Genomic DNA, 8,929 nt, shown 5'->3' on the forward strand with positions numbered 1-8,929 from the left:
TGATGGCTACCGGGAATGCGGGTGGGAGGCGGTCAGTGGCCTTAGATTTCACGTTTCAAGTATTGCGTGTATTAATGTGGCCCATAAACCACAGAGATCACATTGGGGAGAATTCCATAGGCAGTGGAGGTGTGTTTTTCAGAAACACAAAAGGCTGAGAAATAATTTCTCACCTATCAATAGGAGCCAATTGACAGCTACAAATGGGAGGTGGCTCTGAGACAAATAGGGATTGGATGAAGGAAGTCTGGCAACTTACACAACTATCTAAATTAACTGGAAGGTTTAGGTGAAGAGGTGGAAGACAGCAAAAACCAAGACTTGAGGAAGGATGTGTGCAGAGTGAAAAACAGGAAAACCAAGAATCATGTGGATACTTCCAGGATCAGATGCAGCCTGCCTCAAAATACTAGTAGCTGAGGGACAGCAGTAGGAGATGACTGTTGCCCTCGGGTGAGTTTGTGGACTTCCCATAGACATCTGGTTCTCCAGTCAAGGAATCTGGCACTAGACTTGATAGACCTCTTGTCTGATCCAACAGGACTCTGATGTTCTGATAAACAAAGGCTAGGATAAGCCCATATTATTTTATTTTATTTTATTTATACCCTGCCCTCCTCGGCCAAGACTGGGTTCAGGGCAGCTAACATCAGGTATAAAAACAATTGATTAGAATACAACTTAAAAACAAGAGTAAAATACTACTTAAAATGCAGCCTCATTTCAGTAGAAACCCAGATCAAAAACTGTTTGGGGGGAGAAAACGTCAAATCTTCACCAAGGCCAACTATCCAGACTGGTCCTACTTGGGCCAGAAAAGCCAGGGAAGTCCCCAAATAGGGGTTCCAGCTCTTCTTCCTTCCCGAGCTCAGCAGAGGCGGCATTGGCAGAGGGAGTGGAGATATTCCGGGATCAAACCAGAAGTTGGGATGGCTTTCATAATTCTGGGGCTGTCCCTGGAAAAGTAGGGATACTTGGAGGGTATGAAGCAGTCCAGATGAGAACATTAAAAGAGCAACAGGTTTTTTTCATGGTTTAGAAAGGAGAATTTGACATAGACAACACAACCTTCTTCAAAGCAGAGAGCGCAGCATTGTAGCTGCACAGCAAATTAGTCTACAAGAGAAATCTGCTGTTTGTTTTTGATTCGGCCATCCTTTCAGACAACCGTATAAAATATATTCTTGTGATTATACTCCAGTGTTTAAAAGGGGAGGGAGAGACATTATCTCTGTAGGAGTTCTTACTGCACATCATTGAATAACTTTGTGTGTAATAAGATTGTTTTTTAAGCTGTGCATTCCCAGGCTGAATGGACCAACATTATAAAAAACTTCAATTATCTCTTAACGGTGTTTTAGGAATCTTTTCTTTGAACTCACCAGCAACAGATCTGTTGTGAGTCACGCCAAAATTCCAATATATTGCCTTATAATGAGAGTAACCAAATATAGAGAAAATCTCATTTGAAACACCCAGACAAACAGCTGTAGAAATATGCCTCAAAGCTAGTTTTATGCTTTAATTAACGGCACACTTATTTAATGTTTAATTGTCTCAAACAGCCAGCCATTCCAATTCAAGAGGGAAAATAGAACCCAATAAGCGAGATAACCAGGAGCACAAAGGAACCGCAGCAGGCTTGATTTTGTGGAGGAATTTTTTTTTAAATAATATTTATTGAAGTTTCAAAAAATTACAAAAAATAAATGAAAATAAAACAAAAAATACAAAATACAGAGAAATAAAAACAATTAAAAACAAGCCAATTTTTCCATATCTTATCTTTCATTTGCTTATTCCTTGACCTCCTCACACCTCCCTTTTTTGTATTCTAGTTCAGTTAGTTAATTCAGCAAATCCTTTCCATCTTTATTTTTATCTTAATAATTTATCTTAATATGTTGTAACTTTACATTCTCACCTGTCAACAATCCATTTTTACATACTCCTTTGTAACATTACTGCTAAAACCACATAACTTCATTCCAGCATCCTTCTAACATTCCTTAATTTTACAATGTTTCTGTAGATAGTCTTTAAACTTCTTCCAATCTTCTTCTACCGACTCTTCTCCCTGGTCACGGATTCTGCCCGTCATTTCCGCCAGTTCCATGTAATCCATCACCTTCATCTGCCATTCTTCCCGGGTGGGTAGATCTTGTGTCTTCCAATACTTTGCGATGAGTATTCTTGCTGCTGCTGTAGCATACATAAAAAAAAATTCTATCCTTCTTTAACACCGATTGGCCGACCATGCCCAGGAGAAAGGCCTCTGGTTTCTTCAAGAAGGTATATTTAAATATCTTTTTCATTTCATTATAAATCATCTCCCAGAAAGCCTTAATCCTTGGGCACGTCCACCAAAGGTGAAAGAATGTACCTTCAGTCTCTTTACATTCCCAGCATTTATTATCAGGCAAATGATATATTTTTGCAAGCTTGACTGGTGTCATGTACCACCTGTATATCATTTTCATAATATTCTCTCTTAAGGCATTACATGCCGTAAACTTCATACCTGTGGTCCATAACTGTTCCCAGTCAGCCAACATAATGTTGTGTCTATCATCTTGTGCCCATTTAATCATAGCGGATTTCACCGTTTTATCCTGAGTATTCCATTTCAGCAGCAGATTATACATCCTTGACAGAGTCTTAATTTTGGGATCTAACAGTTCTGTTTCCAATTTTGATTTTTCCACCTGGAAGCCAATTTTCTTGTCCAAATTATATGCCTCCATTATTTGATAATAAGATTTTGTGGAGGAAATTAGGCCTCTACGTAGAAGTGTGGAAGTGCTCCTGGGTTCAGCTTTACATCCAGTACTATTTTTCTCCACACAAAAAAAGAGGTTCAGGAACTCACCATGAACACCTCCCTCGTTCTCTGAGAATGGCAAGGGCGCCCACCAGAGAGGTGCCAGAACTGAGGTCCCACAACTTCCAGCTGAAAAAAAAGCCCTCTTTACATCTGAATGACCCAGTGGAACCGAGCACTTTTCTACAAGTTCAACTGGTGCGCCACAGTGTCTCACACTAGATGTAAATGAATAGTGAAAGAGACTCTATGAATTGAAAGTGGAGACACCCTACGTACTTTGTTTGTTTTGTTTGTTCCACGAGAAAACCTTTAATAAAAAAACTAATTAAAAATAATGAGTGTGCCATCTGCTCTTGTTTATGAGCACGTCAGGCCTGGCTATGGGGACATGTCAATTTCTATCCTGTCAATTTCCTTCTCAGCCCAATTCATAATACTGGCAATTAAATCGTTTTTGTCCAGGACCACTTCCTCCTGTAGGGACATGGGTGGCGCTGTGGGTTAAACCACAGAGCCTAGGGCTTGCCGATCAGAAGGTCGGCGGTTCAAATCCCCACGATGGGATGAGCTCCCGTTGCTCGGTCCCTGCTCCTGCCAACCTAGCAGTTCAAAAACATGTCCAAGTGCAAGTAGATAAATAGGTACCGCTCCAGCAGGAAGGTAAACGGCGTTTCCGTGTGCTGCTCTGGTTCGCCAGAAGCGGCTTAGTCCTGCTGGCCACATTACCCAGAAGCTGTACGCCGGCTCCCTCGGCCAATAAAGCAAGATGAGCGCCGCAACCCCAGAGTCGGTCGCGACTGGACCTAATGGTCAGGGGTCCCTTTACCTTTACCTTTACCTCCTCCTGTACCTCCCCCTGCCTCATCTCTAAGGTCAGAATGACCACTCCCCACATTAAATGGGGGGCGCCCTTCACGTGGTCGTGCACATCCCCTGGACCCTATGCGGCACCATTAGCACAGGCTTGGCTTCGCCTTCCCCAGGTGGGATACCTGGAGGTCTCCGCCTACCTCAGCCAGTTGCCCAATCCTGCGTGGGGAGGCGTTGCCAAGGTGATCAGGCCAGGTAGGGGGAGGGACTACCTGCCCACACAGTAGGGGGAAGATCTCACCTGGGAATCGTCAGTTGGATCCAGAGCTTCTCCCACCCTCCCCTCTCTCCGTTAATACTTCTTTTGCAGGTTAACCTCTTCTCCACAGATACGCGGGCGCTGCTACATCAAGGTCGCTGTCGAAGGAATTCTCCTGCATTGGCAGGTTTGCCTTTGCGGCAGCGATCCCAGGGTTCCCCGTTAAAGGGGTTGTTTGAGGGGAGGCTTTGGCCGTACGCCTAGAGGTCGTCATTGCTCTCCCCTGTGACGGTGGTGTAACGGGAGCAGGCTCTCTCTGCTTGAACATATGTTCTCCAGAGCCAGCCCAATCCCCACACATTCTGGATAACCCTGATGTTCCCCAAATCCCCGGCGGGGGACTGGGAGGGATAAACGCCCAATGCCTGAGCCAAGGTCTACCCACATCTGAAACATAATAAAGTTGTGGCCAATTTTAATCCCATGGCACATTGTCTTGAGTCGTTATTCCACATGGGGGGCGCCCTGGGTTTGGGGGACTCCGCCTGTCCACACAATGAAAATAACTTCTCTGTGTCCCAGCCAGAGGGTAGGCGCAGTTGCTGACAGAAAGAGCCAATATCTTTTCAGTGGCTGCAGCAATATTATGGAACACCTTGCCCTATTAAGCACAGTCGCTTCCCCCCACCCCACCCCACCTGGTGGTCTTTCACTGGTGGATAAATACATATTTATTCCAGTAGTTTTTCACCTGCTAAATATATGCTGTTTTACATGCAGGTTATCTTTTTATCTGTGCTTTCTGCAGGGAAAGTATTTTTATTGCATTAATAAATATTTTTATTGTCATAGGTTAATATGCAATTTTATTAATGAATTTTAGCATATTCATCTGCAGCATTTTATTACTATAGTTTTAGAACCACATTTGCTCTGGATTTGTTTCCAAGCCCAGTCCAAAGTACTGATTGTGGTCTTTGAAAGCACTAAGCAGTGAAGTTATCTGAAGGATGGCTTATCTTCATAGAAGACTGCCCATCATTTGAGAACTTGAGCGAGTCTCTGCCTTGTGTCCCATTATTGTTCAAAACCAGGCTGGTGGGGATTGTAAGGCTGAGTGTCTCTGTGCAGTGACACCCAGGTGGAATCTAGACACATATAAAAAAAAGTAAAAATATATAAAAATTCTTTTTTAAAAAAAGTTTTGAAAAACATGTTGAATCTGCCATAGCGCACCATTGCCATCTAGTGTCACATTTGTATAATGCACTTTACAATGTTTTATCGGCAGAGTCCCCAGTCTTTGGAACGCTCCTTCTGAATGCCTCCTCTCGTTTTCCTTTCTGATGACAGGTTAAGGTCGTTCCTTTTTTTTTTTTTTTTTGGCAAGCATTTTGCAGTGGTTGAGTCTGATGTTGTATCTCTTTGGATGTCTAAAGTATTTTCTTAAATTGTGCATGCATGTTTCAACCTGTGAGATTCTTTTCAGCAAAAATGCCACACAGAACTAAAATAAGAACACCTCCTTTTCTATACTTTCTGGTTTTCCTAAAGATAGGTCCCCGACTTCTCATTCCTTGCCTACACAAAATATTCTGAATGTATAAAATGTGCTTTTATGATAGAAATCCTCAAAGCATTGCAGAGACACAATGTGCCAGAAGTTTCTGTTCTTCACAGACTGTATTTTCACACTGGGTGACTAGCAACAGATTCCCATTTTGTCTAAAATAACCAAGAACTGGGCTGCTGTCTTCTCTTTGAAGCTGCATTTCAAAAGAACCATGTCAGCTTCATATTCCAAGAACTGTTTCCATAGATGTATAGGACAAATTACCATTTTGCACACCATTTCTCTCTCTCTCTCTCTCTCTTTCTTTTTTGAGAAATAATTAAGTTATGACGTTTCTCAAAAGACCTGATTTCCCTCAGATTAGGTCTCCAAATTACTTCCACCACCCAAAATAAGCTCATATAGATTGAATCTCTTGCAGCCGTATTATTTACTTACTTAAAGGTAAAGGTAAAGGGACCCCTGACCATTAGGTCCAGTCGTGGCCGACACTGGGGTTGTGGCGCTCATCTCGCTTTATTGGCCGAGGGAGCCGGCGTACAGCTTCCGGGTTGTGTGGCCAGCAGGACTAAGCCGCTTATGGCAAGAGCAGTGCACGGAAACACCGTTTACCTTCCCACCAGAGTGGTACCTATTTATCTACTTGCACTTTGACGTGCTTTTGAACTGCTAGGTGGGCAGGATTACTTACTTATAGCATTCATAATTTATAATTCCTCTTATATAAAAATTTATAATTCCTCTTATAATTTATAATTCCTCTTTTGGCTAAGAGGAAGGCACGTGATCAACTCCCACTCAGAAACCAATGTCCCCACTATGGAAGGATGTGTGGATCTAGAATTGGCCTCCACAGTCACTTACGGACCCACTGTTAAAGACCATATCCATGGAAGACAATCTTACTTGGCTACGAGTGATCACCAATGTTAAGTTGTGGGTGAACATATCAGACGACACAGCGATTCTTCAAACAGCTCTTGTTTATTCTCAGGCCAGGACAGAACTGAACTGAAGGGTTCAGCGAGGCTGCTTATATAGAGCTCCAGTACAACGTTACTGTAACAACTTTCTAAAACTATCCAATCACCGAACGTCACTTTCAATCCCTTATTTGCATAACTATCTACAGTATCCCCCTGCTGGCCCAGGGTGAGAACTTCAGTACATAACAACCAAAGAAGAAAGAGCATTTATATGTCACACTTTAGCTTAGCAAAAAAGGCCCCAGCTGACCTAATTGATCACAAGATGCAGTGTGCACACACCATTTGAATAGCAATGTCCATTAACTTGGGGGGGGGGACCCAGCGCCCTCAAATATTTTATTAGTGGACCAAAGGGACCTTGGCCTCTGGGACTTGGCTCCTATGTGTCATATGGTTCTTCCCTCAGACAGCTGATTTACTTCATTTATATGCCGTATTTAAATAAATCTTTAAGAGGTTTGCAACATATGTGAAACCATCTCAAGTATTTAAAAAATGCAAAAAACAAAAATCCCCAGAAAATGTCACCTTAAATATAAAAAAATGAAACACTAAATAAAGCATTCTGTGTCAAAATAAGCATTGCATATATAAATCAGCTACAAAAAAAGAGAAAGAAAACCCCGTATTGTAAAACAGTAAACAGCTAGACACAATATCTTATCAACATCCAGAAATGAAATATTACAGATGAAAATTAACTTAACAAATATAAATTACTCATTTTTAAATAATATAACTGGTGACAAGGCAAAAGAAAAATCAACTCCAAAGTATTTTTTAAATTTTTTTTTTTGAGAAATAAATTGGTTTTCTCTTATTTCATTGCATTTCTCTTACACAATTGTTTGATGCTGATGGAATACTGTTCAAAGACTTAATTCAACCAGCTGTACCCCACACTGAAATTTGTACTATACCACAGTAGCAGAGGAAGGATCTATTTTGTGTACACACAAAGTTTCTGTTTGAACCGCAAAAGAGAGAATGGAACAGATCAAACTTTAAAGTTAAAGTGTTTATAAGTTTCACAATCTTCAGATCCCCTCATTTCTCCTAGATTCTTTTTTTCTTTGAGCAAGACTAAGGTGAGCAACGCAGCCTTCATATCATGTTGACCCCTCTGGAATTATTCTGAAATAAAGCAGTCTGTCATGTGAAGCAGTCTCTCCCTCATCCATGCGCCGCTTGATTTATCAATAGCTGAAGCATGAATGCCTGGCATCACCACAGACTATCATTTGTTCAAGAATCTGTTGCCATTCTCCAGCTAGGTTGCAAAAGAGCCAAATCAAGGATGGCAAAGTCGTTACATTTGTAAAGTACATTCTAATGGATGCTTTTCATCACTTCAGGGTTTTCCCCAGCATTTATTCATACAGCTAGCAGATGCGAAGTGCTTGAACACGTTGTCCCGTTTAAGCTACATGTTGTTATTTACGTACTTACCTCTTAATGGAGCATACATATCTTAAAACTCAGACCCTAACATTCATTTCATACATTCACTGCCAACCTAGCAGTTTGAAAGCACGCCAGCGCAAGTAGATAAATAGGTACCGCTGCAGAGGGAAGGTAAACAGCGTTTCTGTGCGCTCTGGTTTCTGTTGCAGTGTCCTGTTGTGCCAGAAGTGGTTTAGCTATTCTGGCCACATGACCCGGAAAGCTGTCTGTGGACAAATGCTGGTTCCCTCGGCCTGAAAGCGAGATGAACGCCGCAACCTCATAGTCGCCTTTGACTGGACTTAACCATCCAGTGGTCCTTTACCTTTACCTTTTTACATTCACGTACATGTTCAGCTTAGGATAGTTCCTTACCTTACCTCCAAAGCTCACTGTTGTGTATATAAGCAATAAAATACCTTTAGCCACATTTGTGGGTTGTTTTTTAATCATACGTTTTTATTGAATTTCATAAAATTTAACAAATTAAATTCCGTTTCCACACAATATTCCCTGAGCATTTTGACTTCCCACCATGATGTTTCTGTTCAAATAATTTTATCCACTGCCTAATATAATATAATATAATATAATATAATATAATATAATATAAAAGACATATATCCTACTTTACATCAAAAAAACGAAGATAATGGCCACTGGTCCCATCACCTCCTGGTAAATAGAAGGGGAAGAAATGGAGGCAGTGAGAGATTTTACTTTCTTGGGCTCCATGATCACTGCTGATGGTGACAGCAGCCACAAAATTAAAAGACGCCTGCTTCTTGGGAGAAAAGCAGTGACAAACCTAGACAGCATCTTAAAAAGCAGAGACATCACCTTGCCAACAAAGGTCCGTATAGTTAAAGCTATGGTTTTCCCAGTAGTGATGTATGAAAGTGAGAGCTGGACCATAAAGAAGGCTGATTGCCGAAGAATTGATGCTTTTGAATTCTGGTGCTGAAGGAGACTCTTGAGAGTCCCATGGACTGCAAGAAGATCAAATCTATCTATTCTGAAGGAAATCAGCC

At 41.5% G+C, this 8,929-nt stretch overlaps 1 long non-coding RNA gene across 1 annotated transcript in view; it reads left to right on the top strand.

Annotated features, from left to right (window-relative positions):
- Positions 1–8,929, top strand: part of LOC309363472 — a 171,976-nt gene that overhangs the window by 151,356 nt on the left and 11,691 nt on the right. The window lies entirely within an intron of this gene.

Source organism: Podarcis melisellensis (assembly GCF_964234715.1).
Source record: "Podarcis melisellensis genome assembly, chromosome: 1".
Lineage (NCBI taxonomy): Eukaryota > Metazoa > Chordata > Lepidosauria > Squamata > Lacertidae > Podarcis > Podarcis melisellensis.